At 42.1% G+C, this 13,388-nt stretch overlaps 1 protein-coding gene across 1 annotated transcript in view; it reads left to right on the top strand.

Moving 5' to 3' along the window:
- The window catches only part of LOC124776158 (dynein axonemal heavy chain 3), a 1,197,897-nt gene that overhangs the window by 199,027 nt on the left and 985,482 nt on the right, over positions 1 to 13,388 (top strand). The gene's annotated exons all lie outside the window — the stretch shown is intronic.

The following is a 13,388-nucleotide window of genomic DNA, read 5'->3' on the forward strand; positions in this document are numbered from 1 at the left end:
CAATTCTCAGGCGTATCTTCAATTGGGTTCTCCAATCCTGTCACCTGTCACTAGGCAATTACATACTTACAATAAACAGAAGATTTCTCTCTTGGGACAATTTGATGCTGAGGTATCTTACAAATTTGTCGTTCGCACTGTTCTCATATTTGTGGTCGACCATAGTAACGCGGAGAATCTTTTTGGTTGCGATGCCTTTCGCGTTTTTGGGTTCTACATAGACGACTCTGTCAATATCGTCTCTGATGCTATTCCTTATGCTCAACTGGATTCCTTGTTGATGACATTTTCGTACCTTTTTTCTCCGGGGTTAGGCCATGCAAACGACTTTGAAGCTCATATCACGCTCAAACCCACTGCTCGGCCTAAGTTTTTTTGGGCTCGGCCCATTCCTGTGGCCCTTTGTGATCAGGTCAAATGGGAACTGGATCGTCTCACTGCTTCAGGGGTCTTGCTTCCTGTCACTTCCAGTGAGTGGTCCTCTCCTGTCATTGTCGTTGCTAAGCCAAATGGTGATATTTATCTCTGTGGCGATTTCAAAGCCACTGTAAATCCTCAATGCCTTATCGACACTTACCCTATGCCTCGACCTGAAGAATTATTCACTAAACTTCCTGGAGGCCAGTATTTTTCTAAACTTGACCTGTCAGGAGCTTATCATCAACTTCCTCTCGACACTGCTTCCTGGCAGGTTGTGGTCCTTAACATGCCTTTCGGCCTCTATCAATACCAATGATTGCCATTCGGGGTTGCCAGCACCTCTGCTCTCTTTCAGTGATTCTTGGAACAATTATTTCTCACTGTCCCTGGGTGTATAAATTACCAGGACGACATTCTTGTCACTGACTCCACCACTGATGAACATCTTCAGAATCTCCGCACACATTTTCATGTCTTACAGACTGCCGGTCTTAAGTGTAATCTTCAGATATCAAAATTTTTTCAGGCAAATATCATGTACTTGGGGTTTCAACTCTTTCGGGATGGAATTCGTCCGCTTCAGCAAACTGACACTGCGATCGATGCCCTTCCTCGCCCTACATAAGGAACTGCAGGCCTTCTTGGCTAAAATAGCATACTATCACAAGTTTTTACCATCTGCTGCTTCGGTGGCTCAGCTGTTGCATCGCCTGTTGCATAAAAACGTGCCTTTTCACTGATCCGCATCATGCGAAGCGGTTTTCCAGAAATTGAAGACTATGCTGAAACAGGCCCCATGCCTGGCTACTTATCGACCTGGCCAACATCTTGTTCTTGCCACGGACGCCTCTTAATACGAGGTCGGTGGAGTCCTTGCGCACCATTTTTCTGACGGTTTTGAACAACCCATTGCTTATGCCTCCAAAACACTCACGGATGCCCAACAAAAGTATTCTCAAATTGATAAAGAAGCTTTGGCCATTATTTATGCTCTTCATAAGTTTGGTGTTTTTCTCTATGGATCCAAATTTCATCTTGTTATGGATCACAAACCACTTGTTTCCTTGTTTCATCCATCAACGTCACTTCCTGACAAGGCTGCACACCGCCTCCAGCATTGGGCTCTTTACTTGTCTCATTTCAATTATGAGATTCATTTCCGGCCGACAGCTCAACAAGTGAATGCTGATGCACTGTCTCGCCTTCCCATGGGTCCTGATATGGCATTCGATAGGGACAAACTTTTTTGTTTCCACCTGGATGTTGCCGAGCAGTGAGCTGTGGACGGGTTCCCCATCACTGGGGACCGGCTGGCGGCTGGCTGACCCTACCCTCTCCCGGGTTTTACGCTATATTCGGAAGGGGTGGCCAGATCATCAGTCCGCTAAGACTTCTGATCCGTTGTGGAACTACTATGCTTTGCGTTACCGCCTCATGGCTAGGGATGGTGTTATTCTCCTTTCCACCAAAAATGCTTCGCCGCGTGGTGTGGTACCTGCATCTTTGCGTGCTTTGGTCTTTGCCTCCTTCACCAAGGGCACTGGGGTGTCTCTAGCACAAAATCTCTGGCGCGCCATCATGTGTACTGGCCCGGCATCGACTCTGAAATCGCACACATGCTCGCTGCCTGTGGCCCTTGTGTGTCACAGGCCGCTGCCCCGAAGTCATCTTTGTCACCGTGGCCTTCGCCTGCGAAGCCCTGGGAGTGTGTTCATGCTGACTTCATGGGACCTTTTTTAGGTACTTATTGGCTTCTTGTTATTGACGCCTACTCAACTTTCCTTTCATTGTCCGTTGCACTTCGCCTACCACCGTGGCAACCACCAATGCTCTAGCTCACATTTTCTCTTTGGAAGGCCTTCCCTCTACTCTTGTTGCTGATAATGGTCCACAATTTGCCTCTTCTGGTTTTGCAGATTTTTGTGCCCGTTCCATCCACAGTCAAACGGTGAGGCTGAGCGACTGGACCGCACCTTTAAGGCTCAGATGAGGAAACTCCTAACTTCTGCTGCTGATGATGATGCGCTTCTACAATTTCTGGCTTCTTACTGTCTCACCCCCATGGACGACCACAGCCCGACTGAGCTCTTACATGGCCGACAGCCCCGCACACTACTTCATCTTCTGCGGCCTTCCACCTCATGGCCGCGGGTGCCTTCGCTTGGCCGGTTCACCGCCGACGACCTTGTATGAGTATGGGGAAATGGAAGGCGGCCAAAATGGAGTCCTGGCTGCATCTTACAACACCGTGGCCGATGCCTGTATGAAATCCAGACAGACATGGGTGTTGCAGCCCGTCATTCGGACCAGCTTCGGCCTCGTGTGCCGGCAACGCTTGTTCCGGATGCCGCTACACCACCTTCGCCTCTACCTGACACTCGGGATACTGGAATCTCTCATTACTCACAACGCAGTCCTCTCACCATCATATTGGTGCCAGCACAAGAACTGACGCCACCAGGAGATGTGCCCATGCAGGAACCAGATTACCATCATCTGTTGGAGCAACTCTACTCGCCTCCTTCTCCTACGGACACGGACACATCACCCATGTCTCCTGTTATAACAACCGGACTTGCCGCAATGGTCAAATTGGTGCACAGGGCCCCAGCAGATTCGATCCCCACGTCTCCTGTCATCTCGACCTGTTATCATCGGGGACACTTCCGTCCGTACGGGAAGCCTCCTCCTTGAGACTTTACGGCCAGGTAAACAACACCTATGGACATTAGCAATCTACAGGCCACCTCCATCAAGACCTGTGCAAAAAATTAAAAGGGGGGGAAAATGTTGTGACTCGCCGATCTTTCGAAGTGCCGCCACACATTTACGCGCGTCCTCTACATGCGGCGCTGTGTGCCAGCCATGCAGCAGCAGCGCCACTTAAGCTGCCAGCCAGCCAGCGGCCACTAGACTTGGACTCAGTTATGATTTGACTGTTAAAGTGTACACGCGTCTTACTCTGTTTACTTGATCTGTGACTTTCATGTATTGCGTCTTCCTTGAAATATATTTGTCCAACTTGAAGTTATAACACCGACCATGGAACCAACTTTCTGTTCTTACATGGTTAGGTAAATGATGAATTAAAACTTTTCACTAGGTGACATTCATCTCTAGAATCATTTACATATTTTGATCATCTGGTAGCACCATGTATCCTGCTTAAAATTGCCCCATCTCTGCTGGTCATAGTGATGGTCAAACATGAAGACCTGAAGAAAAGTAATGCCTCCAAATTTCTTATGTGCAAATCCTTCAAGCTTTTTAAATAAAACAAATGTTATTAACATTCTACATCTTTTTCTTCATTTCCTCTATTGCAAAGGTTTGAGAGTTTTCACATTAAACATTCTGAAGTGTTACTTTTCAGCATTCCCTCTGTTTGAAGGGACAACATTTTTTTCTATGCACTAGGTGACAAACACTGAATTTGAATTTTTTCTCAAAATCCTGTTAGGACAGAAATCCTTCAGCATATACATTGCCCCTTTCTGCCATGTCCCCTTCTAAATAACTGAGGATATAATCTATTGTTTATTTTTTACTTTAGTGTCTTCTCATTGCTTTGGTAATTACTTTTGGAAAACTGTAACTAAGAGGTGTGTCTGTCACCTACATGTTTAAGTTATGAAAACTATTTTGTGAAACTTTTCCCTGCAGTCAATGAAACTTTGTCTAGTAAGTCTACAGAAAACCCTAGCATCTTGTTACTCCTTGTCTTTTTAACCTCTTTTTTAGATCTTTCCTTTCTGGGTCCTCACAGGTTTTTCCTCTCCTGTTTTCTTAGAGTTTCTGCTGGATGGTGTGAACTCATGGATAACTGTACATTCGTGTACATTTTTGTTCCATTATATCATTCCCCTATAAGAATGAAGAATGTCTTGGTGATTACATTCAGTAAAATGTTCTTGGATTTCTAGCTGTATCAAGTGATTAAAATGGCACAAGCTTTCAACAAAGCACTCCATGACCATAGTCAAGTGAATGGTTGCAAATGGGCTCCTGCTCTTGTATACTCTGGCTGCCCACTGTGACAGCACTGGTGCTCATACAGGGTGTATACGACCTGGGACAACCGGGAGATCCGGGAAAGACCCGGGAATTTTTTCATCCAGGAGAAAACCGGGAAAAACCCGGGAATATTTTAGAATTCCAGGACTTTTTCGTTGTTTTAGTTTTCTGTTAAATTTTTGTAGTTTTGATTAGTATGAATGGATACTCTAAGAAAGGATATTACTGTATCCCGCAACTGCGGAATAATACTGCAACAATAAAACGTGAACGAGAAAAAAAAAGAAAATAAAACATAAATCGCAAAGGAAATGTGCCATGTGCAACAACAAAACACAGTGCTCATACAAGCGTTTGCCAACAGCAGAAAGTGTCATAGGCTTTAGGAAGACTATGCAATGCTTCATAACAACAAATTGCCTCCGATGAGCATGACGTCACAACTGTTTAGATTCGTTTTAGCAGTTACGAGCGGGCTCATGCGCATGCACAGTTGAGTGGCGTATGAGTAGTACCTTTTCTCATTTCTGGCTACAGAAATGGGGCTGTTGGCTGTGTAAACAGTCGCAGCAAGCAGCTAGATGCATCCGGGAAAAATTTTACTGCCTCGCCCAAGCTGCCAGATTCACGCATGCGCAGCTGGCCCGGATCTATGAGGGAGGGGGGGTGGGGACGCCAAATTCGAATTCTTGAGGAGAAAACAACCTTGTTTCACAACACATTGGTCTATTGATTACTCATATGATTTTGATGTGCATCCCTGTTGGTTTCTGAACACCCTCTGTAAGTTGATTTCTGAGTGAATCATAAACCGCGCATGGTAGCCGTGCGGTCTGTGGCGACTTTTCACGGTTCGCGCTGCTCCCTCTGTTGGAGATTCGAATCCTCCCTCGGGCATGGGTGTATTTGTTGTCCTTAGCTTAAGTTGGTTTAAGTTAGATTAAGTAGTGTGTAAGCCTAGGGACCGAACACCTCCGCAGTTTGGTCCCATAGTTAAATAAACAAAACAAAATCATAAGTTGATTTTTGAATGGGTGCATAGTGTTTGTGATGTCTCTGTCAGGGGAATCCTCGTCACATTTAGAAATAAATTTTCCTGCAGGCGAAAGGGGACCGGACTATACAAGCTGAGCGGAGTAAAGCCGAACGAGTGAACTCCAATCGCTGTCTGATTATGTTGTTGATTGGGTTTGCGAATGATCAGCGTTGTTGTAATTACTAGGGAAATCCATAGATTCAGGCAGTGTGGAAATAAACGACTAACAGTAATAACAGTTAAGAAAGATTAAGTATTACCTTCTCGGTGTATCCGGGAAAATGAAATTTTGTCAGAAATTTTATGGCCAGGTCGCTACACTAGTAAAGGCCAGTTGTACAGTCCCCGTCTAGCAGCCGCTTAAGTTCTATTCTGGAAGTAGCGCAGAAAATGGTTTGTACGAACATAACAACACCTAACCGGAGAATAATCAGGGATAATTAAACCGGTGATTCTGGCAGGGTTAGTGAAGTTAACCGGTGAATAAGTTTTGACAAAGGTGGGAATAGTTCCAGAATTAGTCATGACAAGATAGTCTGTTGGAAAGAGGAAGGAGAAGAAACGGGGTCATCACATAAATTAGAGAAGAATATGACGATTCCAAATTTATATAAAAATCTCGTACTGCTCATTTTTGATCTCATGCTCGAGACACTGGAGCGTATGAATGAAATGTGAAGCTGTTTTCTAACATAAAGCGTTTTGCTTGTAGTAGGCCTAATAGGAATTTTATGTTGGTCTTCGTGAATTATATTCTGTCGTGTTATAAAAATGACCATTTTTGCCAAAACAGTCTCGTTTATTTGGTGTTTGTGATAAAATTTCTGTAGTGTTAGAAAGGTCTGTTTTGTTTTATCTAGCAGACATTGACAAAATAGACGGAATCAAATCGAGAAACCACACCAGTCGTGAGTACTATTTGTATCAACAACATACGCAGTATTAGTCAACGATATTTCGATTTTTCACGTAGCAAAACGTTTGACAAACTTTGATGATGTAATAGATTCTTTTGCAGAAAGGAAAGCACACCATGTAAAGCTGTAGCAAGATTAGAGAGAAAACAATGGTAGGAGCTAAGGATTGAAGAAATGTGTACTGTATTGTTTGTCTCTTGTCTTTACTGGTTTTACGTACCCTGTATTTAATTCTGTGTCACCCAAAACAGAAATTTATTATCTAACAGGCAATAAAGAGTGCAAATTTTCTGAAGAGTTCTTCTTCTTCCTATTACAAGGGAGCAGGAAAGGCACCACAGACATTTTAATTTCCACTGTAGTGAATATAGTTTGAGGGCATCCAGTACAAAATATACACGTTTCAATTCCACGGAGTGAAATACAGTGACATGCGATAGGAGAATGCTGTGCGAAGAGAGGTGGCACTGCACTCTGGCACACTAAGACCAAATAACATGTCTTACATTTCCTCGAACATACATGTTTTATGTATCAGACTCCTCCGGTTCGGAAATATCGTTGATCCGGGGCTGATGCTCAGAGCAGTCTGAGTTATAGTGGGGAAGTGTGTAGTCTCCATGTGATCCGTGTTTACATTTAGTGATTATGCTGTTTCCTGTTCGTTTGCTGCTCTCACATCAAATGAAAATAAAATGGGTTTCTGTGGCCGGGAGCTATCAAGTGAATTAAAATACATTCACGTAATTAAGGAAGGCTAATATACGTTGGGAAGGGAGTAAGACAGGGTTGTAGCCTCTCCCCGATGTTGTTCAATCTGTATATTGAGCAAGCAGTAAAGGAAACAAAAGAAAAATTCGGAGTAGGTATTAAAATTCATGGAGAAGAAATAAAAACTTTGAGGTTCGCCGATGACATTGTAATTCTGTCAGAGACAGCAAAGGACTTGGAAGAGCAGTTGAATGGAATGGACAGTGTCTTGAAAGGAGGATATAAGATGAACATCAACAAAAGCAAAACAAGGATAATGCTGAGGGAATTAGATTAGGAAATGAGGCACTTAAAGTAGTAAAGGAGTTTTGCTATTTGGGGAGCAAAATAACTGATGATGGTCGAAGTAGAGAGGATATAAAATGTAGGCTGGCAATGGCAAGGAAAGCGTTTCTGAAGAAGAGAAATTTGTTAACATCCAGTATTGATTTAAGTGTCAGGAAGTCATTTCTGAAAGTATTCGTATGGAGTGTAGCCATGTATGGAAGTGAAACATCGACGATAAATAGTTTGGACAAGAAGAGAATAGAAGCTTTCGAAATGTGGTGCTACAGAAGAATGCTGAAGATTAGATGGGTAGATCACATAACTAATGAGGAAGTATTGAATAGGATTGGGGAGAAGAGAAGTTTGTGGCACAACTTGACCAGAAGAAGGGATCGGTTGGTAGGACATGTTCTGAGGCATCAAGGGATCACCAATTTAGTATTGGAGGGCAGCATGGAGGGTAAAAATCGTAGAGGGAGACCAAGAGATGAACACACTAAGCAGATTCAGAAGGATGTGGGTTGCAGTAGGTACTGGGAGATGAAAAGGCTTGCACAGGATAGAGTAGCATGGAGGGCTGCACCAAACCAGTCTCAGGACTGAAGACCACATCAACAACAACAACAATATACGTTGTTAGTTTCAGACTTCATTTTATTTCCAGTTTTCTGACAGCCATGCATTAATCACCTTGTAGAACAATGAAGTTATTTTTGTCGGTTTGCTAAAGAAATTTGGTTTTTATTAATCTTTTGCACTGAGGCAGTCAATGTGTTTGAAACGAAGTGTTTAGCTCCACACTATTGGCTAATTTCAACTACTTGCTGCATTTCAAGTGCACATTTTCATCTTCAAGTACATATGGCATTATACCATAATAAAGAATCAAAAATGAGTTAATACAGTACTGATACTCCAAGAAAATTTACATCGGGAAATCCACACTGAAAAGCTTAATATCAGGTCGAGGCCTGCTTCATTGGGAATCTGAACATACGAATGTGCTCTTTAAGTATGTACTTTAAATGTGCCATTTTAGTATGGTTCACGAAAATCCGATGCTCTTGCAGTATCCTCTGGTGTCTTTTGTCTTTTATGACATAATGTAAGATCTTTTAATGTTCTACACGTACGAACATACGGGCTTCCTGCGTCATAGCAGCTGGCAAAGCGCGGTGGCACCTGTTATCTGGCGCTCTCTGACGACTACTGAAACGAACCTATTTGTAACAGGTCGCGGGAAAATATTGCGAATGGTTGGTTGAAAAGCGTTATTTTCAAAGTAAATTTCCTTTTACGCAAGTTGAACTATGTGCGAGAGTGTGCGATGAATTTCTTAAATCAAAGAGCGTTTGATGACGAGCCACTTAGAAGTAACATCTTGGGTTGTCGGGTGTTCTGCCGGATATCAGCGTCGTACTTGCACGATATTTCGGTCACGTAGCTCGAGACCTTCATCAGGTGCGACCTGAGACTGCAGTCTCAGGTCGCACCTGATGAAGGTCTCGAGCTACGTGACCGAAATATCGTGCAAGTACGACGCTGATATCCGGCAGAACACCCGACAACCCAAGATGTCATTAGATCGCCGGGAAAGCCTGAAGAGTTACACTTAGAAATATTTCGAGCCCAGAAAATCAGACATTCATGTCGTCATTATGAGCAAATTGATGTAGTGCTACTGGAAGCTCTCTCTCCTCTGCGGTAGCTAATTTATTTGTGAAAAACTTTGAGGACAAGTCACTGGACTCTGCTAAAAATTTTACTGGCACATTTGTGTGATATGTCTTAAAGTGTAACGCGCGCAAAAAATATCAACATTATATATGAAACCTTAGCTTCTCTTGTAGCTTAATAACCTTAGAGACTACTATTATATGTGAAAGCTTTGGTTTTCTTGTAGCAACACTATATATTAATTTAAAACATTAATTTTCCTTGTTTGTGTATCTGCGCTACTTAACAGTGATGTTGCTATTGGCTGACCACATCACGTGTCCTATGCTCTGAATATCCGCTGTCATCATCTGGTGGGATCACATGACATTAGCTATGACTGGCTTACAAAAGCGCATCGCAATCTAGATTTCAATGGTTCGCAAAGTAACATGCAAGGTTTTTGTTGAATTTGAATTTATACCTTCGTAATATGAAAATATGCAGCGTACATGTTGCTGCTCATTTAAAATCTTTCCAATAGGAGATATCTTCCATGAGTTTCGTTTTCTAAAGTGCCGGGAAATTGTACGCCGGTGTATAAAAACATAACCATTCAAAGAATTGGTAAGTTTTACAGTTCTGAAGAAAATATACTGTCACTTAATAACACAGAAAAAGTGTGTTTTCATTCGGGACAAAGTGTATTTTTAACCGGGAAATCCGGGAAAAATCAGGGAGTTTTTTTTCCTTGTCTGCGTATACACCCGTTCATAGCATTGCCATATTTGGGGTTACATTGACTCAGCATTTTCTGCACCTGTTCAACCTCACAGTCACAATACCCTGCGCATCATTGAGCTGCAGGCCTTAATTACACACTTTCAGAAGTTATTAGTGCATGCCACAACATAGGTTTCATCAGATTTGATTCACTGATCATTTTCCGGAGCATACCAAGCTAAAGCCAATTTTTCTTGGTAGGCAATATACAGTAAAATTTCTCGTAGCCATTCCTGCATTGTCCTGCAGTGCTCATTGTTTGTCTGGCTTAAGACTGACCATATTCATGAGATATCTTATAGACACCAAGTGTTCTGAGATTTGCCGCATTTTTAACTGATCACAGTAATTGTTGGATTTTTGTTAATTTTATGTTGTTTTAGCAGGTGGCTTATCTTGTCTGACGTGGAACAACAGAACAGCAAAATACTGAGTTCCTTCTTCTGTTCTTCATTGGTAGTCTTTTTGTGATTCTTGCTTTAGATGTCTTTGTTTATTTGGTGAATGTTGTAGCTGTTGTTCCTGGTGGGTGGCTTATCTTATGGGGCAGGTTATTGGCATCTGATATTGTTCTGGCACATAGTACCAAAGTTTGTCCCTGATGATGATGGTTGATGGTGTGCAAGTAGAGACTGGTGGGCATAGGTGTTCTGTAGATGCTGAGGCCGTGACTTCCATTTAATTTGCAGTGGTCAATGACATTGAGGAAGGGTGCTCCATCATCAACTTGACAGTGAAAGACATAGACAAAAGTGTCATCTCAGCACTTAAGAAAGGTCGTAACTTCGCACCTTCTCTGTGAGACATCCATCTGTGTGAAATAATGGGATTATGATACGAAGATTTGCTCACCTCCGGAGCTTCAATGTGAGCCAGCATCGGGCATAATAAAAAAGGCATCAGAGCTTCATAAGTACAGCTCACTGGAATATAGTGTGGTCCAGAATCTTCTCCCTCAGGGACCTAGACCACCTACTGATTACACTCTACCAAAGATCCACAATAATGGATGCTCTTCTGCTTCATCATATCCAACATTTGTTCATCGACATTATAGTGTAATCTATCACTTTGGTGAAGTATTGTGTTGTGCAAACATATACTGGACTAACAAATGATGATTGCCACCATAGAAGTTTTATCTAAGTAATGAAATTACTTTAGGAGGTCACACACCAAAAAGCAGGAGCATTGAGTTGTTGATAGGCGCACACAAAACAAGGAAAAGTTGCTAAGTTTTGGAGTTATTCTTTGATGAGATAGAATAAACACACACACACACACACACACACACACACACACACACATACATATTCACACCTATGTCCGGATAAACATAGGTGGTGTGTGTGTGTGTGTGTGTGTGTGTGTGTGTGTGTGTGTACCCTTGTCCGGATAAACATAGGTGGTGTGTGTGTGTGTGTGTGTGTGTGTGTGTGTGTGTACCCTAGCTCGTCAAAGGATAACTCCAAAAACTAGGAAGTTTTCCTTCTTTTCTGTGTGCTTATCAGCAATTAATCGAGTGCTTCTGCTTTTTGGTGTGTGACCTTCTTTAGTCCTAAAGTATTTTCATGCTACAAGGACTTTGCTACTACATTTATTTAAGTAATGAGTTTAGTATAATATGCTGTTTGGAAGTTTGTTTTCCTTCCATGCAAGTAATTAGAAATTGGATGGATGCAGCATACATCTGGAAACCAGCACGATCATGGCACTCTTACTACACCTCATGGTACCTGCTCATTGGGCAGTTTATGTCATGTCATTGGGTCGTGCCTTGCAGATATGGTGCTCAATGTGTAAGAACAAATGCTGTGATAATAACAATACCATCCTTAGAGAGAATGAATGAATTTGTATTGAGTATATGTAATGATATGACTCATTTGGCATAAATGGTTTTATGAGGTGTTCAAATATTGTTATGAATGGACCAGTATATTTCTACTAATGTAGAAGGCCTCTGAATCATTAATTGGAAAGTTGAGATTTGCAAGATATCTTTTGAGACTCCAGCACATAAGAAGTTGTAGAAGGGGATTACATCTGCTTTAACAAAAATATATACGGTTATTCCGACTTTGCAGTTCAATCATAAGAGGTCAGTATTATTGATTAATAGTGTCTGGAAATTTATCCACGACTATATGATAACATATAGAACGTTTCAACTTATAAGCTTGTGAAGTACTTGGCCATATCCTTGCTCTGCATGTGGTTCACTGCGAGCATCATATTAAGAACTCAGTGAATTTTATCATCTGTATTAACAGTCGACAACTAAGTGAGAGTGATGTTATGGTCAGTTCTGATATGGTGACATTGTTTACAAATATGCTTATAAAAGACTCTTTGGACCTAGTATCACATTTCTTTGGAAGTGACAGGGTAAAGCTATGAGGCACACCCTTATGTCACCGTCTGTACAATGACTAGTATTACGGCCAGCCATAAGGCGTTGTGATGGGAAGTCCATTAGCTCCAGCAGTTGCAAACCTCTTCGTGGAGAATTTCTAGAATATTGCCTTAGGCATGGCATCATTTAAATGTAGTTATTTCTTGTGATACGTTAAAGGCACGTCTGTCATTTGGCCCCATGGATGTGAAGAATTTGACGAGTTCTTGGAACATGTCAGTTCACTATGGAAGTAGAAAAAGATGACAAATGCCTGTCTTCGACATCCTCGTGTGTTGCATATGAAATTGGTGCCTCAGTCACGGCTCCTACAGGAAATCTCTGCAGATCCATGTTTGCTTCTGTGCTGTCAGTCATCACCACCGTGCAGAGAAGTGCACGGGGCTACAAACGTCAGTACATTGTGCAAGAATAATATCCGATGTCAATTACCTGAGCCATCTATTCAAGGTCTTCAGGGACAATGGCTATAATGTTCACCAAATTAAAGAAGTGATCTCAAACAAGAATCACACTAAGACCACCAACAAGAAATGCGAAAAGAAACTTCCTTTTTGCCTCTCTGTGGCTCTGTGTTGGCCAAGATAAGCCACACATTGAAAAAATACAAAGTCAAATCTGACAAATTCGGCAATTACTGAGACGAGTTAAAGATACAGCATGTCAGAACAGCTGGGTTCCATGAGACGATGTTACAAATGTAGCAGATCTTATTTTGAGCAATTAGCGTGTACTGTAGGACATTGCAGGAAGGAGCACGAGAAACTCAATAGTCCACACTGCTTCAAAAAATTGCCTTTGGCTGAGCATGTTGTGCAAGACAGTCACTGGATTAAATTTGATGAAACCTCTATTGTGGCTCACAGTAACAGCTTCTGGGTCTGTGTAATTAAAGAAGCCACTCTCCCATGATGAGTGAGAAATGCTCCATTTAAGGATCTGCTGCAGGATTCTGTGACAGGTTGTCCACTACTGCACTCTGCCATAGCTGACACCCAGTGTGTGGCGTGTTGCTCTTTTTTTTCCTTCTGTCCTTACATAATTGTGAGTGTTTACTCACATAACAGTATTTCACACGATATGTTTGTTTTTCATGACTGCAGCTTTG

The sequence above is a fragment of the Schistocerca piceifrons genome, chromosome 2, assembly GCF_021461385.2.
Source record: "Schistocerca piceifrons isolate TAMUIC-IGC-003096 chromosome 2, iqSchPice1.1, whole genome shotgun sequence".
Taxonomy (NCBI): Eukaryota; Metazoa; Arthropoda; class Insecta; order Orthoptera; family Acrididae; genus Schistocerca; species Schistocerca piceifrons.